This window comes from Mesocricetus auratus, unplaced genomic scaffold (assembly GCF_017639785.1).
Source record: "Mesocricetus auratus isolate SY011 unplaced genomic scaffold, BCM_Maur_2.0 Super-Scaffold_100023, whole genome shotgun sequence".
Classification (NCBI taxonomy): Eukaryota; Metazoa; Chordata; class Mammalia; order Rodentia; family Cricetidae; genus Mesocricetus; species Mesocricetus auratus.
In genome coordinates this window covers 2,044,670-2,068,981 of record NW_024429204.1, presented here as the reverse complement: position 1 = coordinate 2,068,981, position 24,312 = coordinate 2,044,670, and the positions used below count along the sequence as shown (strand labels likewise).

The window sequence follows — 24,312 nt, the reverse complement described above, 5'->3', positions numbered from 1 at the left end:
AACATAAAGATCAGAGAGTCTTGAGGACCCTAAATCTTTTAGCAAACGGCTTAGCTTAAAAAGCAATCCGGTGAACACGCCATGAACTTCTGCCGCATGCGGAGGACAGGAATTATTTGTCTGCTATGAGAAGAAACAGGGTAAAAGCAAACACAAGAATAATAATTGGAAGCAGAAATAAACAGAAACTTCCCCCAACGAACTTGGAATCTGGTTGAGAAGAAAACATGAATTTCTGGTATTGTTAACATAGAATGCCAATGGGTGGGGAGGCCACAGTTGGGCCGCAATGTACGAGAGAGAAGAGTGAAAAAATAAAAAAAAATAAAATAAGGTAGTATGTCATTATATGAAAACACTTATAGGATGACACCAGGTAAACATTCCACCTCTCACGGTAACGAAATGTACGTTTTTTTTTTAATGTTTATTCAAATAAGTCAAATAACCCACATTTTTTATTGTGCTCCACTAATTATTCAGTTAAGCAGAAAACGTTGCCACAAAGAAAGCTATCAACAAGTGACGAACACAGCAGAAATGTCCATTCCAATAGCATTTGTCTTAAGCGGAATTGTATTAGAGTAGAATTTATAAGACGCTGACGTAGCCATGCGGTCCCTATAAACGACTATTGTCATGCATAAATGAGTGTGAATTGAGCGAATACTGGGAGGGGCACAGTTTGTATTATCAGAAGACAAAAGTGTGAGGTATACGCAAATAGCGTTTGGATCCGATTATGACCTGAAGAATGATAACAAGGACTATGCTGGCAGTCCAGCACGCGAAACAAACGCTCTTAGGAACTTTAATTCCTGACTGAGGTCTGAAGGCCACGCAATTTCAAGCAGTGGAGGGAAAGGGCTGTATGACTCTGAGATGCTATTTCTAGGTGAAATCTTAAAAAGAATAAACTCATTCTGCAAATTCATTCTTCATTCTGATTTGAAGCAGTGGCCTCTGGAAAAGATACCTCAGGACTTACAGGAAAGTTTCTTACAGGGAACCAGACAGATATGGCTTTTGCAGGGTTTGTGTGTGTGTGTGTGTGTGTGTGTGTGTGTGTGTGTGTGTGTGTGTGTGTGTGATGACTTCGACTTCTATGTTTCCCCATCACCTTCTAATTACCAATAATTTTTTTCAAAGCTCTTGCGATGGCTTCCCACAGCCTCCGTAAGTAAACCTTGGGGACATCGTAACATCTCCAGAACTAGATGAAGGACAAGTAAAACATTCCCCAAATGTTGAGATATGTCCCCACTGAGCACAGCCCTTGGAACCGGTAAGAAAAGATAAAGAATATGCAGTAGTCACCCTTGGAAAATGTTTGGCTTAAGCTCTCCCGATGGCAGACTGTGACCCTCCTAAGACTTAGGAATTAATTTAGGGGATGGAAGACCAACCGTTTTAAAGAAAGAGTCTTAAAAAGCCGTGTGTGTGACAAGTGGCAATGAAACCTCCGTCTCATGGAAGTTCTGTCCCAATTATCTGTGTATATTCAAACTGGGTCACAATATAAAATCTATTTCTTGTTGTGGGTCACATTCAAAAGTTCGGGGTTGGGGGGAGTTTCTTTGTTTGGGAAAGCACCTACGAGAAATTTTCACACAATGGTTCATTCTCTGAAGACTGTCACAAACTGGTAACTTCAAACGTTCTATCGAAATTAACTGACAAGACTAAATAAATACCCACAGAACAGGTAGTCGCACCAACAGGGTCCTGCTTTGGGGAAACGTTATCTTTTTTCTAGATCTCTTTCATTAAAATGTTCACCAGTCAATCACAATGCTATGCAGTTGCAACAACAACAAAAAATGTTGGCATTAGTTAATACAACAGAGAATGAGGAATGCTTGAACATGCTTGGGCCTCACGAAAGGAACATGCAATTAGGAATGCTGTGCTCTGAGCTGATTTTTAAGGGTGAAAACTTCTATTTAGTAAAGCGAAGGCACTTTCATATGAGTCAAGGGGAGGTCTGGTATAAAAATATTTACCTTGTAAAACACTAAGTAACTTAGTCCTCACGAGAGGTTGGATAGCCAGTCATATCACACTCAGAGAGATTGATTCACGCCAACTACACGTGTGAGTTCTGGAGCTCCTATGTTTGCGTTCATTTTTCTCAAGCTAAATTCTTACTGATTCATAGACAGTGTGAAGGCAGAAGAATTTATTCAATACCTTGCACACAACTAATGTAAAATGATCATCATTGAGTATACTGTTGCCATTAATTTATTTTACATTTAATCTTGTCAGAATGTCCACCTATATTCAATAGAGATGTAGATACCATTGTGTAGTATAGATAATATTGAATATCTACCTATATTCAATATAGATACAGATAGCACTGCATATCACTGTATATCACAATATAGATAAACATATCACATACAGTCCTTGGGAAAATCTCAAGCCATGTAGCCTAAGCCTTTGTAATCCATAAACAATTAAAACCACTGAATGTTAATAGCAACACAAATCTAAATTACAGAGAGGTGTTCAGAGATTTGCACGTAAGAGCTATGAGGAAAACACACTGACCTTGGCGACCTGGGGATTGCACCAAGGTACTTCTAAAAGTAGGAAACACGGATGAAAACATATTTAGATGTTTAAGAGGAACAAAGCTTTCCCAAATTACTATAGTAGTTCAGCCCAGATCTCACTGAAAGGTTGGTATCGGCCAATACAAACTGAAATACCATCCCCACAGATCCTGTGAAGAACACTAAGAGGTAGCATTAGACTCGGATGTTGTGTTGCGGCTCCATTACTATAGACGTTGGGAAGATGACTGCCAGCATGAGTTTTACGGGTAACTCGTGTGTAATGTGGGGAGGGGCACCGGGCCCAATGATCTTCCAAAACCCACTGCCAGATCTAGGGTCCCAGTGCTGTTGTCCATACCAGTCCATACCAGCCTTCATGAGTTGAGTCAAGCCGTCCACTTTATATAGAACAACTTGTCAATTTCTCACCTGCACCACTGTCCAGGGTTCTCATTTCATATCTCCTTTCCAGTGTCCTTCCGGCTCTTTTTAGAGTCATTTCTAGCCCCGTGATGACCATCCTTTCCTTGGATGTGAACTCTTCCTTAAAGGACTATGTCTGCACAGGCTGCCTGACCTTCTCACAGGCCTGTGTCTTGTAGGCCTATTGCATGTTAAGAAAGCACTCCTACGTCGTCTGCCTCTGGTATGTAGGAGCCTAGACCGAGTCCCTGTCCATCTCCAGGGACAACTAACAGAGACACGGTGACTCAAGGACTAGCTGTATCCCAAGTGCTGACTTTAGATACTTCTCTTGTGTGTTGGTTGTTATTTACAAATTCTATTACTTAACTTTCTGCAGATTATACTTCTTACAACGACGAAGTTCTTGAGGTCTGATAGATTTTCAGAATTCAAAAGTATGGGCTTCCAAAAACATAACTTAGCACACATAGCCTGCAGAACAAAACCAGTCCATAAAAAACATTAGTATTTCCAGAGTGAACTTAAAAAGTATTCCCCTAAATGGAATAAAAGCCTATAAGTGCTTCACACTGGTAAAAGTCAGGATTTCTGCCAAATGGGTTAATTTTGGATTAGATTTTTATTTCCAAGTACATTGTCTAAAATGAACAAGTTTTCGGGCACTTTGGACTTCAAAATTACATATCAAGGATTACTTATCCAATAACAATACAGACCTTGGTGTGATTGGGTTTTTTGTTCAAATACTATGTATATCACAGCATCAGAGACCATCTATTTCCTTTTTTTTCTTTACTTTCCTGTAGTGTTAACACAACATCTATGTATTCCTGGCTATACTGGAACTTGATGTGTAGATTAGGCTGATCTTGACCTCACAGAGATCCCCCTTTTGAGTGTTGGGTTGAAAGGTGGAGAGCATCTATTCCAATTCTTCACACCTCCAGAAACCCGCCTTGCAGAACACCCAGCAAAAAGTCAACATTTATTTGAAAAATTTTCCCTGAATAAGCACTGTGTGCCAAAACTATGCTCAAGAGTTGGGAGATGGGCTTTTAAAAACGTTGTGTTGCATAGAACCTGGCTTTGACAGTATTATGGTTTTAGGAGGACCAAAGCAGAAAGCAAATGCTGAAATGCAAGTCTGTGGCTAAGCATCAAAATTAACGGTTCAGACAATAAGGAGGCCTGCAGTAGAGGTACTAAACTGAAACATGAAACCGCAATTTAGCGCACCATGCCAGAGCTGTCAATATCTCACAACTGTCCATGCTGGCATAGTTATTTATGGTCTTGACAGGTAGTCGTGTGCAGTTTGATGGAGAACCCTACTAGTTCTAACAGTTACAATTTTATACTGAAAATTCATGTAGCTTTTGCCTTAGATACATGGTTGGTTTTTTTTTTCCTTCTTCAAGCTATTTCGTTGACTCTAATTCTAGATGGAGGATTCATGAAGATGATGTTTCAAACCTAAAACTATAAAGCTATGGTGAACCTCTGTATGCAACCATATAAGGCTGCCACAGATGAGACAATCGCGTCCTGTTTTGGGTTTTGGTTTTTGGAGACAGGGTTTCTCTGTGTAGCTTTGTAGACCAGGCTGGCCTTGAACTCACAGAGATCCACCTACCTCCACCTCCCGAGTACTGGGATTAAGTGCATGAGCTGCCACCACTGCCTGGCTTGACAATCCCATTCTGTACAAAGAGGAAACTACTTTTTATGATTTTTTTCCTTTCTGTCAACTGGTGTTGAAGGGTTGAAAGGGATAGTTGAATGTTAGTAAAAAGCTAAATATTAAATTTTTCTTTAAATTTTAAATTAAAAAAAAATGTATCCAGTCATGGTGGTGCACACACCTTTCATCCATCCCACCACTCAGGAGGGAGAGGCAGGAGAGTCTCTGAGTTTGAGGCATCCAGGCCACCCAAGACCTTGTCTAAAAGAAACAAAAAAGCTCTTTTAAAAAAATTTACGTTTGTGTGTGCTGTGTGTGTGTGTGCTTGTGTGCATGCGTGCGAGCGTGTGTGCATGTGTGTATGTGTGTGTGCACGTGTGTGTGTGTGTGTGTGTGTGTTTGTAGGCAGTTGGGCCACTAAATGTCTGTGAGATCAAAGGACAGCACCAGGCATCATTCTTCCACTTGAGACAAAGGTCTCGTTCTTGTCACCACTGTACATGTCAGGCCAGCTGGCCCTGGGCTTCTGGAGTCCCTGTCTCCATTTCATCATCGGAACACTAGGGTGACAAACAGAGCTACCATGTCTGTCTTGAAAAATGAGTCCCAGGGATTTGAACGCGGGTCCTCATGTTTGCCTAGCAAGTGCTTTGCCCACAGAGCTGTCTTCGCAGCCCCAATATCCTCTCTTACTGACATATGAGAGAGAGGTGAGATATTTCTATCAGGACCAACGGAAGAGAGAAAACATCCTAGCTATTGGAGCAGGAATGACCCGGCAAAGGCCAATGCTGGGGAAAAATAAATGAAAGGAAGACAGTCAGTGGTATCAGATGATGACGTTTTCTGCGGGGCTATTTTGGCAGTGATGTCATCTGACACGGTCAATAGGGTTATTTAGGGTGAGCGTGACAACGTCTTAATGAGGAGATTGGGAAGTTGCCCTAAAGGAGCCTTCTGTGGCGTCTAAGGCCAAGGCACGTACGGACAAAGCGTATCTGGAGAAGTGTGACTCTGACTCTTGAAGCAGTAACTGAGGTTAAACATAAACAGCTGGTCCAGGGGATGCGGGAGATGCCAGCATCTATCTCAGCCTGGCATTTCACCAGGACGTAAGTCATCTTTATCTGTTATTTGAGTTCCCTGACCAACACGGATTACATTTCAGCGTCTAAGGAAATAAACTTTCAAAGGCTGCTTTTATTTAGCTTAAAAAAGAAAGGGTATTCGAGCGCTATCTTTTAAATTTACTTTAAAAATTGAGCAGCATGTGGTTTTTTTGGGGGGGGGCTCCTTCTTAAGAAAGAACTATTTGGGCGATAAACTTGCCACACAGCTGCCTTCTAAAGACCCTCAGAAGTACACACTTTGTACTTTTATATGTTAAATCTTAAAACAGAGTCCCTCCCATCTCTCCCCCAACCCCATCTTCCCATTTCAAAACCCCATCACAGTTTCCCATCCTCTAACAAACTCATTGTTTTGGTCAGAGACACCAAGTCTCCTGTACAGCTGCAGTTTGAAAATCAAGATATTGCCATTGCTGGCCGCCACCAATGCATCACAGAGTTAAAAGGACGAAATGCAAAAATCCAATGTACTAGCAAATTTACTACCGAACATTATTCCAGAGAGCCCTGAGTAGCACTCACTCTACAAAGACAGGGGAGGCGGGATTGCAATCTGTTGATCTCTGGTGTGCCTGTCAAAACGACTTCTAAATATTTATGTCTGTACCCATAAATCTCTGCTTCTGTCCGGGAAGCCTCTGTTTGCTGTGGGCACCCACTACTGTAGAGACTTCACAGGCTGAGGAGCTGGGGATGTCTCTGTTGAGTGCTCATCCCTAAATGGAATGTCGGCCTCACTCCTTCCAAGGCTCAGGAAACATGCACATGAGAGCCAGAACATGGAGTTCGGTGAAATCCTGTCTTCCAGGCATGACGCAGCCTTTGTACTGGAACTATCACTGGCTCTCCATCATCTGCACAAAACCTGTGCTAACTGGACTGACCAGCACTCTGTCATGCCAGGAGGCCCAGCCCCTTCCCTAAGAATCTGTAGAAAGTCGAGGGTTTCTCAGGGAGGGAGAGACATTTTTCCTTCAGTGGTCCAGACACGGAGAAGTAGCCCATCCATGCTATGAGTGATCCTAATAACATCCACTGGATCACACTTTCAAAGAAACGGAGGGAGGGAGGGAGGGAGGGAGGGAGGGAGGGAGGGAGGGAGGGAGGGAAGATAAAAGTAAAAGCCATGAAAATAATGGATTAAAATGGGAACCAGTTGAGAAGAAAACAGGAGATCAATCGCAGTGGGAGTGGAAAGGGAGTACTTATAAACCAAACATGTTATGTACGTGTATGGAATTGTCATGATGAAAACTGCTCTCAACTCTCCAGTAAGACCTGGAGAGATGGCTCAATAGTTAGGAGCACTTATTACTCTTGTAGACTTGAGTTCAGCTCCCAGCACTCACACGGTGGTTCACAACCTCCTCTAACTCTACTTCCAGGGGATCAATCTCCCTCTTCAGACTTTCTGAGGTCTCATGTATAAATGAGGTGCACATGCAGACAAACACACTCAGGGGTACAAGTACGTGAAAAATAAAATAAGTATTTTAAAGCATTAAAAATTATTATCTATAATTAACATAGACTTCGAAACCTTAAAAAAATAAACCAGGGGGTGGTGGTACATGCCTTTAACCCCAGCACTCGGGAGGCAGAGGCAGGCAGATCTCTATGAGTTCAAGGCCAGCCTGGTCTACAGAGCAAGTTCCAGGACAGTCAATGCTGTTACATAGAGAAACTCTGTCTTAGAAAGAACAAAATAATAAATAAATAATCTGTTAATACCAAAAGTTAATCTCTATCTCTGAAAAACACATGCAACAGCTTTGATGCAACATCCATTTCTGCTCTTATAGAAAAGCCTCGTGCTACTTGGTGAATGAATTTAATAGATACGGGAGGTTATAATAAAATTCCCTACAAGTGTGATACATGATAAATGCTAAAACTTCAGTAAGCACAGCACTAAAGGCTATTTTTTATATCATGAAGCACTGTAGAATATCTACCAAATGAAAAATGATTATGACCAACTTTAGCAAGTTAAGCGTGTGTGTGTGTGTGTGTGTGTGTGTGTGTGTGTGTGTGGTGTGCTCAAACGTGTTCACGTGTATTTGGGTGCATGTGTACGTGAGCACGTATGTTTTACGTTCATGTACGCGTCGGGGGTCAGAGGTCCATAAGCCTTGTCTTTCTCACCACTTCCTACTTCCTGTACTGAGGAAGGGTCCACTTCCTGTACTCAGGGTCTCCTCCCTGAACCTGGAGCTCACAGATTTCTTTCATCTCACTAGCCAGCTTGCCCCAGAAAGTCTTTGCCCCCACTTCCCAGTACTGCTGGGACAACAGGGGACTGTCACAACCACCAAACCTGATATGTGGGTGCTATGGATCTGAACTCCAGCCCTCACTCTTATGCAGCCCAGGACGCCACCCACTGAGCCACCGTCCCAGTTCTAATAGGATACCTTTGGTATGTCAAATTATACCTGCCTGTAGATTTTATCATAAGGGTTTTAAAGAAATTTATAAGGGAGTCACATGAGTTCACACTGGACTGCATGAGTTTGGTTCTGTTGGCTTCCTGGAGGACAGCACTCAAGGCACACAAAGTTGTCACTGCTGCCTGTCGACAGCCTGCCATCCGAAGGGAAAGTGTGAAACCAGCACAAGCCAGTCTTACAGGTGGGCTAGGTGAGCACAAGTCACCCCTGCACAACTGGGATACACAAACACAAGTCACCCTTACACACCTAGGACATGGTAAGCACAAGTCACCCTTACACACCTAGGACATGGTAAGCACAAGTCACCCTTACACACCTGGAATACATGAATGCAAGTCACCCTTACACACCTAGGGCATGGTAAGCACAAGTCACCCCTACACCTGGGATACGTAAAAGCTCTAAGGAGAAATGCACAGAGCATTGGAGAATTTAGTGGTGGGAGATACTAGAGAACTTCACATAAAACCTAGCATTTAAGTCAGGCTTTGCGAAGAGATGAAGAAGCTGAGGAAGACATAAACATCATCTACCGTCATGCTTATTATACCCACTAAATTTCAAGCGCACGTAGGGTACCATACTCATTACTTTATTCACAAAGAGCAATACAAGGGAAGAAAGATGTCTGTGGCAAAGATCCTGGTAGCAGAAGCACACAGCTAACACTTCTCACATCCGGAAGTCCAGGACACAGAGACCAGCATGCACTGGCACTCCTTCCTGCCTCTTGTTCAGTCTAGGACCCCAGCCCGTGCTACGGTGCCACCTGCATTCAATCAGTGGGGGTTGCTCCCCCTCTGTTAAACCTCTGCCGACATCCCTATGGACACACCCAGAGATCTGTCTCCTAGGTGAGCCCCATCAAGTCCATGATGAAGGTTAATCCCCACACGAATGGTGCTACAACTATTTTGAGGACGTGTAAATGCATTCCTCTCTGCAAAATTGGTGCTAAAGGGAGGCCCCCCCAAATGGTAAGCAGAGAGCTGTACTCTAACTTTTATGAAACTAACAAGACAAAACAAACAATAACAATAACAGGAGTGGCCGTTGGAGAATGTCGCTTGCTTACATCCCGGTGTTGGTTGACTCAAATTTTGAAGCAGAATCTTTGCCACGTTTTGCTCAGTCATGATTTCATGGTGTCCTTACTGAAATAAGATGGGCATTGACTAATTTGAAAAGAATTTAAGACTTAAAAATGTACCATTTAAATGGCAAATACGTAAAAGGAGATATGTCTAGCCCTATGTAGTGGTTTGAATGAAAATGCACCCCATAGACCCATAGGGAGTGGCGTTATTAATTAGGTGTGGCCTTGTTGAAGTGGGTGTGGCGTTGCTGGAGGAAGTGTGTCACTGGGGGGGGGTTGGGCTTTGACATCTCAGATGCTCAAACCACGCCCAATGGCTCGCTTGCTCTTCCTGTTGTCCTGTGATCCAGACCTAAAACTCTCAGCTCCTTCTCCAGCACCATGTCTGTCTGCCCGCCATCCTGCTTCGCTCCATGCTGATAATGGACTAAGCCGCTGGACTGTAAGCCGCCCCGCAGTTAAATGTTTTCCTTCGTAAGAGTTGCCATGGCCATGGCGTCTCATCACAGCGATGAGACGCAGCTCTATCACTTAGCAGTAATATAAACTTGAGGACGCTCTTGTGAGCCTTGCATTATAGTCCCTCTTGTAAAACAAATACATATAAGGTTTCTGCTTCAGACAGTCCACGGCAGATCTCAGTCGAGGTTGCATATAATTCTACCCAAATGAAAGGGCATCTGCCAAATGTATATAGCTTCCTATGTGATTTTTTTCCCTAAGCTATCCAGCTTAATCTAACCTTATCAAAGAGAAGGAACAGGTCTTCTTCATCCCTGTTTGGGGTGTGGCTAGCACAGGAGAGGGAGATTTCCACTACCAGATGCGTGCACAGCAGGTTGAAAATTTGTGTTCTAGCAGAAGCCAGGGAGATGCCTAACGAGCTCACATCTGCTTTAACTATAGTCATCGAGCCCCTCCCCGCAAAAACCTAATCATACACATCTTAAGTTTAATGTCCCGGGGTCCTGACGTCATTAATTTTTGTCCAGAATAACATTATCTTCAAATCATGCTACTACAGGGACGTTGGGAATCTTCTTTGAAATAGAAGCTATGCTAGGAAATTACGCGTGTGTGCATTAGAGTAAACACTAACAGATGACAGACCTCTTCATGTCCCCTGCGTTTTGTCTTTCATAATCACTGCCAAATAATTGTTCAAAAATGACATAAATCGCCTTTGAAAACTGAAGTCTAGCAGCACCGGTTTTAATGGGAAGCCCGGCCCTCTGAGGCATAGACCACATACAACCCAGGCATGTCCACCCAATCCCATGTTAGTCCCAGGGTGCACACTGTGGACTCGGGAGTCCAAACCAGCCATGTGCACAGCGGATTTGGGGGAGGGGTTTCTCCTCATCTCTGATCCGAGTTTACTCAACACTTCTCTCCATTAGGATTTCACTCCGCCTGTAAGCATGGCAATATGTTATTCACTTTGTCTTTGTATCATTTCTCTAACAGTAGATTCATAAACGACTCGTTGGCCACTATGAACCCAAAAAAACCATATAATTTCGATAGTTTGACAAGGGCTATCAAAAAACGGCACTGATAATAAATGTGTTTTTAGATTTCATTTATAAATCGGGTTGACTTTTGCCTCGTCCCTGGGTTACTGTATATGTGATCTTTCAGACAGCAATAAACAAACAAACAAAAAAGTCTTTAAAAAACCCGTTACTTCAACAAAATAAGCCAAATCTTAATAAACTTTCCCCCCCCCAGAGCCTGAATGATTAAAAACGAATGCTATAATACTTTATTAACAGCCAAGAATTAAAATGCTGGCCTTTCCGCTTCCCTTTTGAAAGGCCAGGTCGGGCAAGCCTGAAGATTCCAGCCCTTCTTCTCAGTCCCGTCCTGACATTTCAACCCGACACCCCCGTTTAAAAGAGAGCGGAGGAGGAGGTGCAGACACCAACCGCCCCCAAGGTCCCCCCAAAGTGGGGTCACCCACCAGGTTCCGGGGTCCCGCAGCACCCCCTGCCGGTCGGATGCTCGAACGCGGCAGGGAGAGCAGCTCGCTGTCCAGTGGGTGCCCCAGCGCGGGCCGGGCAGGGCGAGCAGCCCAGCCCTCGGATAGGGAGAGCGGCCCTGGGCTCGCGTCTGCCCCCTCGCCTGGGCCCGACCGCCCTCCCAGTCCGCGTGCCTCCAGCTGCGCGGTCCCCGCGGCGGCTGCCCCGGCCTCGCGTCCCCGCCGCAGAGACCCCACACGGGAGTGAGAGGCTTCGGGGAGGTGTGGGGGCTTGAGACACTTTCCAGAACTCTTAACACCGTGAAGTGACTCTGATGAGATGATAATTTCTTCTAGACCTGCTGCGCCCCTGTTGCTCTGCCCGCCTCAATCCTGTCTTTGGAGAACGGTCAAAGAGGACCCGTGGCTCCAACCAGCCACAGTCCGAGGTCCCTTGGCAGCTTCCGTTTTACTCTATCAGGGTCAAAACTCAAAGAACTGTACCCGAATCCTGACCAATAGCCCGCGTTTCTCTTTCTGCTCTTGCCAGATGGTCACAGATAATTAAGTTGCACCTGCTGTCATGTGACCTTGCATTGACAATGCTTTGGCTGAAGGCTGATGAGAGTCTCAGATCAGAACTTGGCAGAATTCAGGGTGAAAATACGCGACTCTTTCCCCTCAGCTAAGAGGTTTGAAGCAAGTCACTGGCCCCTTATTTAATCACGTACTAAAGAAAGCTGTTGGATAGGCTGTGTGGTTCCTGTTAGCATTCAGACGTCTGTCCTGGCCTGCCCTTGGGGTCCTGACAGGATACACCCTCAGCTGCAGCCGCTAAGAGCACCCACCGCCTGTGCACATTCACTATGTTCCCTTGCCTCTCTCCCTCTCCCTCTCAATCTCTCCCTCCCCTCCCCCTCTCCCCCTTTCCCTCTCTCCCTCTTCCTCTCTCCCTCTCCCCCACCATTCTTGTTCCCAGGGACCAGCCTCTGACCCCTTCTCGGCCCCTTCTCTCTCCTCTTCTAATAGACCTCTCATGTGAACCCTGCTGTATGGTGTGACTCCTTCCCACCGTTGTTTTTTTTTTTTTTTTTTTTTTGCTTTTTCAAAATAACCACAGTTCCTAAAGTCTTTTCATGCTTAGAGGTCTTCCCCCAAAAGAAAGCTACAAGGGCTTATTAGCAAGATTTTACTAGCTCGATTTGGTTGTTTTCCTTCCTTTTTTTTTTAAATTTAAGTTAGAATTCCTTTTCTTTTCTTAGTCTTTAAATTTCTCTAGACATTCACAAAGAACTTTGGTAAACGGTTTAAAGAAAACGCCAAGAGGAGTCTGGGAAAATGGGGAAAAGAAAGTAGAGATCAAAGAACGATGTAGAAGAGAGAGTCCAAGTTTACGCAGGAAGATGGTAGCTCAAGTTCGGAGAAGGCAAGAATCCTGTTCCTTTGGTCAGTTCCAATCATGCCGCCTCACATCCTAGGCTGCCACTGGATTTCGTTTTAGTGATGAAAAGAATGTGACCATAATAAAAGTCTAGTTGGGTGGGGGTGGCACACGCCTTTAATCCCAGCACTCAGGAGGCAGAGGCAGGCGGATCTCTGTGAGTTTGAGGCCAGCCTGGTTAACAGAGAGAGTTCCAGGACAGGCTCCAAAGCTACACAGAGAAACCCTATCTCAAAAGAAAGAAAGAAAGAAAGAAAGAAAGAAAGAAAGAAAGAAAGAAAGAAAGAAAGAAAGAAAGAAAGGAAGAAAGGAAGAAAGAAAGGAAGAAAGAAAGAAAGAAAGAAAAAGAAAGAGAGAGAGAAAAGAAAAGAAGTCCAGAAGAAAGCCTGGGTATGTTAGAAATGGGGTTGAAGGGCATTAGCATTTGTGCTACCTTACCAGAGTTCTGCTGTCCCTTTAGCGTCATAGGTGTAGACACCATCACCAAAGGTTTAGAAAGTGCTGTGTCCGAATTCCCTTACCACCTGTGTTATGAAGCATCTGCTCTGGTGCATGCAAGTGCTCATGCTGTGTGGGGGCATGACGCTATGTGGAACAGACTTTGGTACTGAGTTTAACACCTGATGAAAATGGACAGCACGGAAAACATTTTCACAAGGCAACGCGTGAGATCCTAGAGTCTGTACAAAGGAAAAGTCCTAGCCGGGCGTTGGTGGCATACGCCTTTAATCCCAGCACTTGGGAGGCAGAGGCAGGCGGATCTCTGTGAGTTTGAGGCCAGCCTGGTCTACAAGAGTTAGTTCCAGGACAGCCTCCAAAGCCACAGAGAAACCCTGTCTCGAAAAAACAAAAACAAAACAAACAAACAAAAAAAAAACAAAGGAAAAGTCCTCTTATGGGAGTGACTCTCAGGCTGGCATTTGATGGAAGAAGAGAAAGGGGCGGTTGGAGGCATGGGAAGATTCGTGGCATGTAGAGAGGTTCAGAGCTAGAAACAGCTTCCTTTGCAGACGCGCCTTCTACCCATTAAACCAGAAACAAATGAACAAGCACAGGGGGATGTCAGTCAGTAGAAGCTGGAAGAGACTTGATGGGTCTTGTGCAATGGGTTTGAACTTTATCCTGAAGGCTGTGGAGCGCCCTTGGCAGATTTTAAGCGAGAAATACATGATGTGCTCTCCTTTTCAGAAAGAACGTCTTGACAGCGATATTGAGGGCAGGTGGGAAGTCTGGGTGGATGACAGGGAAAACCAGTCAGAAGATGGTTGCAAACCGTGCCTGGCAGAAGTGATGAGAGCTTGAAATTTAGGTGGAGATAGTGGCCATGGAAATGAAATTAAGATTACAAGGTGAAAGGGAGGGGCTGATACCAGAGATGGATGATAAAGGGACGTGATGACTGACTGAGTGAGATGTGAGTGAGAAGGAGAAGCAGAGAGAGATTCCCAGGATTGCTGGCTGAGCTTATCTGGAGACTCAATGGTGCCACTTACCCAGAGAGGAGCTGGGATTGGTACAAAACAATGGCATGTTCAGTGTGGAAGGAACATGTAGGTGTGTCTCTAAGATGCGCAAGTAGGGAGGCCAGAGGAATGGACAACTATGGAACCAGCAGAGGTCTGCACTAAGTAATATTGAAACCATGGGTTCCAATGAAGTCAGTCAAAAATGATAAGGAACAGCAGGGCATAGTGGTGCAAACCTTTAATCCCAGCACTCGGGAGGCAGAAGCAGGTGGATTCCTGTGAGTTCCCCACCAGCCTGGTCTACATTGTGAGTTCTAGGACAGCCAAGACTACACAGAGAAACATTGTCTCAAAAAAGTTACAATAGTGGAGTAAATGAATATATCCATTATTCCACATCCTACCCACTTTTTCCTCCTACACTTGAAACTATAATCTATACATTAACAAAAAAGATCTAATGGAAGACTATTATTAATATCCTCATGGTACACATTGCTTTTTTTTAAGGAAACAGATTATCAAGTACACTGCAAGGGGGAACCAGCTATGCAGAAATTAGAGCACCCTGCTATGTTAGATCTTTCAACCCATTTATCTATGTATTTTCTACTTTCTGCTCCCTGACCTACATCTCCCATCCTCCTACATCCCTGGTAAAGATCTTTATTTTTCGTAACCCTTAAGTTTCTACTCAAAACTCGCTGAGAAAAGTGGGCTTGGCAAAGCCAAAAACTGACAAGAGTCCAAGTACAACAAGGAAACATTTTTTGTCCTGTTTTATTATGTTGTTGCAAGAAAACATTTTAACAAAAGGAACCTTCCACACTGAAGTTAAGAGAAGGTCTTGGAGAACAATTCAGAACCCTCCACTCACCACCCACCCCAACTCCCCCACACACACACTGTTTGTAGTATCAAAGTCAAAAGGCCTGAGGAGACACAGAAATGAATAAATTATTGTTCAGTGATGTGATTTAATCTTCTAATATGATTAGGGATTTCAAAGCATAGGGACTTTAAATCATAGCAGTCCTTTTAAAGTTTTTATTCACACTTGTTTCAAGGAATGTAGCAACATATTCTACCCCAAGGCTACAGTCATTTCACCTACAGAGTGAAGATCCTAGGCAGTTGGAGGGGTTTTGTTTTCCTTTATTTTTTTGAGACAAGGTCTTATTGTATAGCCTATGGCCTTATTGTGAACTCATGTCTACGACCCAGGCTGCCATCAAACTAATGATTCTCCTGTCTCAGCATCCTGAGAGCTAGGGAACAAATACCCCCACACACACCACATTCAGCTTCCCATCCAGCATTTTTAGGGTGAGGCGCACAGATCATCAGTCAGCAAGGGACCTCAGGACATAGCCCATTTTGCTGGTTCTAAACACAATCTCCATTAACCATTTTTATGGTGATAGCTACCCGTGAAACAGGGCAAAGATGAAATGTCCTTAGAATTTATTTCATTGAGGCAACAAAGCATTTTTTCATGGAAAATCATCCTCTCTGCGTTATGTTAATTGCACACATACGTCGGGGTGGCAATAGGCCTTCTGGGTAGTGCAGAGTTACACTTAGAGCAGTATGGAGAATTCTGGGATACCTTGATAATCATGTGTTTATACTAGCACACTTCACAGAGACGTTGCTAACGTGCACTGTGTGGGTCAGGTGTTTCGGTGACAAATTCCCTTTTCTCAAAGTGTTAAAAAAAAAAGCTTCTGTTCTGTGGATTATTCTTTATTGCCGTCACTGTTTGACTATTACCAAAGTCGTATACCTCTACTGAGGACAGTCATTTTGAATGCTCTTCCAACACACAGTCAGTTTTCTCTCCCTATGAGAAGTCCTTCACCCTGCTCTTGGACACCCACTGGCAGAGGAAGCCTCTGCACACTTCTCTGGAAGCCTACAAATACCTGTGTCTGTGTGTGTCTCTCTCTCCCTGTCTCTGTCTCTCTGTGTCTCTCTGTCTCTCTCTGTGTCTCTCTCTGTCTCTGTCTGTCTGTCTGTCTGTCTGTCTGTCTGTCTCTCTCTCTCTCTCTCTGCATCCATGGGTTTCTTTTTCTTTATTTGCCCTTCTCTCAGATACAGTGCCTAACACACAATGGTACTAAAATATTCACCGAATAGCTATTGAATGACAAGCATTGGAGGGGGGAGATACAATTTGAGGCAGAGGAACATATCCTGGTTACAGACAGACCCTGGGGTTGCTTGTAGGACTCCACGGCGTAGACGCACACACACACACACAAAAATGCACCCCTCTCCTGTTGACACACCCACTAGGCAAACACCTATCTCATACCGTTTCATCCAGGCAACCTTAATCGTTACCAAGAGCTCCTGCGAGTGAAACCACCGCTGTATAATTCCACTGGATTGTTTCCATAAGGCTCAAAAGAGAAAACATGACCAGGGAAAAGGAGTCCTTAATTATTTCTTTTAAAAAAAGATGATCAAAAGCAACGTTTAGCCAAAGTGTTTCCAGGGAAGGCTGAGGATGACACTCACTTGTAAGAAGCCATTTCCCAAACGCCAGAGCAGGAGAGCAAAGCTGAAACACATTACCTCAGGCCTGGTACTGGGGCGACTTTTTTTTTTCTTTTTCTTCCGTTTTTGGAAGTTATTACTTGGATGGCTAAGGATGACATGAGGACATGCCACACATAGGTCAGCCAGGTGTGGGCGCTCAGAGTCCTCTTTGTAAGCTACCACAGTATGCTCTGAGCTACCACGGTCTGTCGCCCCCCCCCCGCCTCTTTTGTTTCTTACAGAAGCTGCGACTTTGCCAGTTGACACACTATCATGTGCTTTGGACCCTTTGAGTCAAGATGGGAACACAGGTTAGGACTTGCTAGGTGAGGACAATGAAGCCTCCTCATTAGAGGTGGAGGAGGCTGCTAGCAGATTAGTTATTTGGCAAATCGATCAGAGAGATACAAGCCCTCTTGACAGGCGATCGAAGCCACGGACTTAAGGGCAATCGAGGCCACGGACTTAAGGGCTGCATACCCGGGAAGGCTCCAGCTCAAGCCAGTGAATATTAATCCTCCAAGCCACACCACCAGAGGCGGAAATGAAGCATGAGCTTCTAACCCTTCCCTCTCCTCCCAGGAGGTGTGCTAATGGTGACTTATTGCTAATTGTTGGCATATCTCCCAGGAAGACTGAAACCTTTCTAAATTCACGGGGCCATCAAGATAGCGAAGATGACATCGTCCAAGTCTAGAATCTAAAAAGGAAGGAGCCGTGCGGTTTGCTGAGGGGCTGATGACATGGTGAATCCACTGCCCGATGAATCTACACATTTTATAAAGTTCGACCCAAATATCTCATCTGTTTATGTAGGATTGGTTCTTCTCTACCCCTCCTGAGTTATTATCCTAGTGACATTAGAGAGTAGGGTTGGGACCTGTCACTGGAAGAGGTCGTGAGATGATATTTGACCAAGGGATGCTACTTTTTTTTTTTTTTAACATTCAGAGCTGTGATACCAGAGCTTCACAAACCAGAAAGATTTCATCCTGTTGTTAAGTCTATGCAAGAGCTGGACAAAAGACGTTACTTGAGCCCCTCCCAAATTAAAAAAAAAAATAGATCCTGTATTTTCTGGAAACACAACAAAGATTGCAGCATTGAAAACTCACTGTTGCTCACTGTCTCAACCTTGCCTTCCTTGATAAGACTTGCTTCCTCCTGCATCACTTCTGAAGAAGGCAGGCGAGATTAGCCCAGAAAACAAACAACAGGGAGGCCCTCTCCTTAGCAATAAGACGTCGCTGTGTGTGCACACACGCATGTGCATGTCCTCATGTCACCTACACTGATCTCACGCCAAGATTACATGCAGGCCACCACCCCTGGCTGCTGAAACATGTCTCATCTACCTGTCTACTACTGCAAATGCATTTTAGAGAAAACTTTCTTTGTTTTTGTTTTTGTTTTTTTAATTGCTCTCTGTTCCCCAAAAGGAGGAATAGCGTGGAGATAAAATCATTCCACTCCTCAGTCATCGGAAGTGTGAGTTGCCTACAATGAGAAAAGAGGTGACCGGGGAGACTTTGTATTACGCTGCAAAACCAAATTTCAGCTGTTGTCTGTCAGTCTCAAAGGACTGAACTGCACTTTTAACATGATGGTTCCCAGCTTTGTCAATCCGTTGCTTTCAACATCAGAGAGTACACATTTCCAAGCCTTAAATTGTCTGTTTAGCCATGGAAGTTGTGTGTGTGTGTGTGTGTGTGTGTGTGTGTGTGTGTGTGTGTGGTGTTCGGTCCCTCGCTGGTGTGTATATATGGGGACCCGACTCCTTCAGGTCTGGTTCCTTTTGCAAACACTTAGTGGGCGTCTATGTGCCCATCACTATGCTAAAGTCTTGCGTGTGACTTACATCCGTGTAGTTCTAGAACAGTGAATAAGCACAGTTATTAGTTTATGGGACGTCTCCAGACAGCCAGGAAAGCTAAACAGAACATGGACTAGTGACAATGGTAATTGTCTAGGAACAATGCTTTTATGTAAATTCATTCACTTCTTTTTTTTTTTTTCTGCTTCTGCTTCACTCTTCTGAGTCGTATTGGTTTTATCGAGCTATAAAATAAACTAGCAGCTCTCCAAGAGTCCATGCTTCCCTGACAATTGAACTCTCAAGTCTGCTTCTAAGGACAGATTGGAAAGAAGAAGAAAATATTTTGAGGCAAAGTCAGAGAGAAGGGCAAAAAGCTTCAGGAGAGAATAAAGACACTCGGGAACCTCGTAAATAAAAGTTACTGAAGTGCAGTAGATAGCATGTTGTTGAACCTGGAGCCTGGAACGAGGTTTGGCTTGGTGCATACCAGGAGGGTGAATCGGGGCTTTTGAGAAAGAATAGGAAAGATGAAAGGACCAGTCAAGTAGGCTATGCCTGAGGTAGCTCAAGGAGGAGCATAACCTATGTAATATTTGTCATGAAGAGACAAGTGGCAGGTAGCCTATTAACCTAAGATTCATGTTGTTTCCCGTCTGTGCAGTCCACAGTGGATGATTGATCAGGAAAGCCACATCGAAAAAGAAAAAGATGTTGCTAGCTCAATGTATATACTACAGAGTCCATTCCTAAAGCCAAATATAATTCTGTGGTCCGGTCAAAACATGTTGCTAAAAATCACATGCAGAATATAAATATTACATTTGAATTTTAAATAGGACTTTTTAAATCTCGCCAAATGTCCAAAGTTTTATTTTCCTATTTTAAATGCTTTTTAATTGAAAGAGAATTACACCGCCTCCCCCTTCCCTTCCCGTTCCAAGCTCTCAATCCTCCGGCCCCTGCCCACTCTCAAATTGATAGCCGGTTTTCTTTGACTTATACTTATTACATGCATGTGTTTGCATACATTTGTATTTATTATACATGTTACAAAACAAACAAAAAAATCCAGTGCTTTTTGTCATCAGAATTTATGTCCCTTGTTGTTCTTTGCCAAACAGAACTGCTGTGTTTACTTAGAAAGTCAAATATAAATTAATTCATGCCACTGTAGTATAATTAGAACACAGCTGATTGGCCGAGAAAGAAAGCCTCTTATTGTCACAGGGCGCAATGGCTTTGCTTTCCCTCCAGTTTATGACACTTTTACGGCATATTTTCACCTCTCTCCCTTCCATTGGTAAAAGAACCAGTCAGATCGTTTTTTGTTAAAGGAGGCTGTATCACGGTATATGCTCATGTAAATTCCATCTCATAGCTGAAATTGCACGAATCATGAAAACATCTTTAAATGGTTACATTTTGATGGAGTTTTAAATTTTATGTGCATTGTGTACCCTTAATAAAAAGAGAAGTTTGCCGGGCATTGGTGGCACACGCCTTTAATCCCAGCACTCGGGAGGCAGAGGCAGGCGGGTCTCTGTGAGTCTGAGGCCAGGCTGGACCGACAGCCTCCAAAACAGAGAAACCCTGTCTCGTAAAACAAAAACAAAAACAAAAAAATAGAAAATAAAAAATAAAAAGAGAAGTTTAAGAAAATGGCCATTCTGAAAATTTTAAAAATACATGACAAATAAGAAAATAATCATTTCTTAACCTTCTTTTGGAGACCAGGCTTTAAAAATGTTTTTTATTATATCTAATTTTTTTCTGCTTGTGTCCATGTGTGTATGCAGGTGCACTCAGGTGTCATGGCACAAGTGTGGAGGTCAGAGGTCAACCTCAGGAAGGTTCTCTTCCACCACATAGATTCCAGGGACCAGACTCAGGTCATCAGGCTGGGCAGCAAGTACCTTCACCCACCAGGCTGCCTCACAGGCTCTGAATCACTTTGAATCCCAGCTGACACTGAAAATCCGATGGTAGCTATAGATTCTTCTCTCCAGAATAAAAACCCACACACATGCATATATGCACACCTGTATCCATGAACATGTGTATCCATGAACATGCTTATATGCATGCCTGTATATATGAACATCTGTATACATGAACATCTGTATCCATGCACATGTGTGTATATGCACACCTGTATCCATGAGCACATGTATCCATGATCATGTGCATCCATGCACACGTTTACATACACACATGTTTATGTGACACATGTATATATGCACATGTGTATATATGCACACCTGCATCCATGAACACATGTATCCATGCACACATGTGTATACACACACATGTATATATGCATACATGCTTGAAGGCACACATGTTTATGTGCACATATGTATATGTGCACACCTGTACCCATAAACATGTGTATCCATGAACATGTGTATCCATGTGCATGTGTATATATGCACACATGTATATATGCACACCTGTACCCATGAATACAAGTATCCATGCACATGTGTATATATGCATGCATATTTGTATGCACACATGTTTATGTGCACATGTGTATATATGCACATCTGTATCCATGCACAAGTATATATACATAGATGTATACATGCACACATGTTCATGTGCACACATTTATGTGCACATGTGTATATATGCACACATGTATATGTGAACACATGTATATATGTACATGCACATTCCTGTACATATGTATATACACACGTGTGTACATATAAACACATGTGACATTTGGCTTAAAGTTTCACAGTTCATGTGCTCTCTGGAGTCAGCCCCTGGACCCACCAAGGTCCACGGACTCTGGTTTATGGACATCTGCAAATAAGCCCACATTTGTTTGGCGAGAAGGGAAATTTGCCAGTGTGGTAGCGTGTGGTTGGTGAAGCCTCCACCCTCAGAGTGCGCACACCTGAAAGGAATCTCTTTTAAAACCTCCTTTTCGCAAGGAAGAAAAAAAGAAAACTGTGGCTCACTCATCTCTTCGGTTTAGCCTTAGAATGAAGACCAATTTCCTTTGGGTCAAACCCCAAACTCCTGGTGTCCTGCCTCTTCTAACTGCTTGACAACTAGAGATGCCTTAATGAAACCCAAATGGGTGAAATTCAACACTTGGTCCTGACACACCTCGCAGCTGTTCTTCATAAGGGTCCTGGGCAAGTCCTTAGAGAAGGCGAGCCTCACACGTCAGCCAGGGGAGAGGGTTCGCTGGAGAAGGAAGATAACGGGTCATTCCGGACCGCTCCCAATCAATAAATACTGAGCGCTCAGGATCTCAGCCCTCAGTCGGATTAGTGAGGCAGCACTTGGGGCGGAGAAGTGAGCTATAAAGAGGGAGTTTGTGCGGGTGTTAAGGTGAACTCTGCAAATGCACTCCGGGGTGCTGCTGGGATTAGGCCAAACTGCATCCGGTCGTCCTGTGTTTAAATTCGCCTTGGAATACATTTCCTGCAAGAACTTTATTACAGGGGCAGTAAAGGAGCTTGCAGGCCCGAGTTCAATCCCTGCCGCCCACAAGATGGGAGGACACACCTGGTTCCAGTACCTTGTCCTCTAGTCCACTCTCACAGGTAATAAAAGGTGGTTGTGTGTGTGTTTTCTTCTTTAAAGGATCTTATTTCAGCCGGGCGGTGGTGGCGCACACCTTTAATCCCAGCACTCGGGAGGCAGAGGCAGGCAGATCTCTGTGAGTTTGAGGCCAGCCTGGTCTACAGAGCTAGTGAGTTCCGGGATAGCCAAGGCTACACAGAGAGACCCTGTGTCAAGAAAACAAAACAACGAAAAAAACAAACAAAAAATAATTCTTTCTACAAGTGATTGTTTTTTGTTTGTTTGTTTTGTTTCCCCCCCCAATGGAGCCGGAATGATCCTTTCAGATTTCATCCCAGTAGAAAGACTGTTTTAATAGACTTGAAGGCAATTAGTGGAAACTTTGGGAATACTGGAGTTTGGTAAGGAATTGGATGTCACAACACCATCGACTGGATTAGCTCATCATGGGCTTCCCTTTCTTTTCCTTTTCCTTTCTCCCCAGCTGTGGCTGACATCTCACCTGTAGCTTGTCTGTCAAGCTCTCCCTAGAGCAGTCTCGGTTTGGGAAATGATTACCCTACACATTCTTCGCTCCCGTGTGGAGGTGGAAGTTTTCACACTCGGATGAACACAAAAAGCTACACGCCGCTAAGCTTTCGACCCATGAATCTTCAACGTCGAAAACGAGAAGAATCGGTCTGAAGGCGTGGGGGTAAAGACTTCGCTAGAACCAAGGTAAATGATAAATGGGTGTTTACTGGGGAACAATTATTACACAGACATAAAGAACCGCGGGAGGGCCCGCCCTTCCTACCTGCATCTGCTGACCAGAAGCAAGCCAGGCCTCAAGCTTCCCTCTTTCCGCTTCCGCTTCCTTAGCCTGAAACCACGCCCAAAGGGGTGTGGCCACCGTTACAGGTCCACAAGGCTGCATTAGTCAACTTAACCTAAAATGAGTGTACATTTCCTTACAGTGCCCTGAGTTACCATTGGCTTCACGGGGACGTGTGGACGTGAGGCCCATTAACCTGAAAAACAAGACCGGAGGGACGCATATTCAAGACTTTGCATTAAATTAACTAGAGTTCTGGGTTCTGACCCAGAAACTGTCGCTCTCATCATCTCCAGAGGCTAAGGCAAGCCCCTGCCAACCCCATTGCTATTCCCCATTCACCCCTTTCTTCATCCATAAAGTGAGGATAACGGCCGGCCTAACTAATTAAGATGGTCGTGTAAATTTAACGTCACGTTCAAAATGCTCACGGTCACACACGGCTATGTAGTTAGGTTTTTAGCAAACCAGCTTGTGTTGCTGCAGTACTATTCACTGAGGGAGTGCTCGGTGGTGGGGAGCAGAGGGGTGGGGAAGGGTGGGGAAGAGAAGGTTAGAGAGATGGCTTGCATCTTGGAAAAAAAATCATGAAACTTTTCTGCTCCTCTGATGAAATAAAATTCTCTGTGTGGTTTCATTTAGTCTCTTCTTCTTCTTCTTCTTCTTCTTCTTCTTCTTCTTCTTCTTCTTCTTCTTCTTCTTCTTCTTCTTCTTCTTCTTCTTCTTCTTCTTCCTCTTCCTTCTCCTGTTCCTCTTCCTCCTCCTCCTCCTCTTCTTCTTCCTCCTCCTCCTCCTCTTCTTCTTCCTCCTCCTCCTCTTCCTCCTCTTCCTCCTCCTCTTCTTCTTCTTTATCTTATTCCTCCTCCTCCTCTTCCTCTTCCTCCTCCTCTTCTTCCTCCTCTTCCTCCTCCTCTTCTTCTTTAACTTATTCCTCCTCCTCTTCCTCTTCTTCCTCCTCCTCCTCTTCTTCCTCCTCCTCTTCTTCTTCCTCTTCTTCCCTCTTCTTCTCCTCCCCCTCTTCCTCCTCCTCCTCTTCTCCTTCTCCTTCTCCTCCTCCTCCTCCTCCTCCTCCTCCTTCTTAAATCTATTCTCTCTGGTAGAGTATAAATTATCTCTGGCACAACAGTACATCACTGATAGCACTGAATAACTGAATATCCAATGATAGACATTTCCCACAAAGCCCATTTTCAGTTCTGATGATTCCTGATTCTTCTTTGGAAAATGAGTTTGGGGTCAGGGGCAGGGGATTGGATTGAGAAATTGCTCAAGTAACATGCTTGCTGTTCAGACCTAAGAATCTAAGTTTAGGTCTCTAGGAACCCCCCCCACCCCACCCCAAGAAAAAGGCCTGGGAAGCACCCATCTGTCACACCAA

The 24,312-nt window shown here is 44.1% G+C and overlaps 1 long non-coding RNA gene across 1 annotated transcript; it reads left to right on the top strand.

Annotated features, from left to right (window-relative positions):
- Positions 1-21,903: 21,903 nt before the first annotated feature.
- On the top strand, positions 21,904-23,673 carry LOC110341341. Its single transcript, XR_002383244.2, has 3 exons — positions 21,904-22,140; positions 22,605-22,837; positions 23,077-23,673. It is a non-coding gene; the product is annotated as an uncharacterized LOC110341341 (long non-coding RNA).
- The last annotated feature ends 639 nt before the right edge of the window (positions 23,674-24,312 follow it).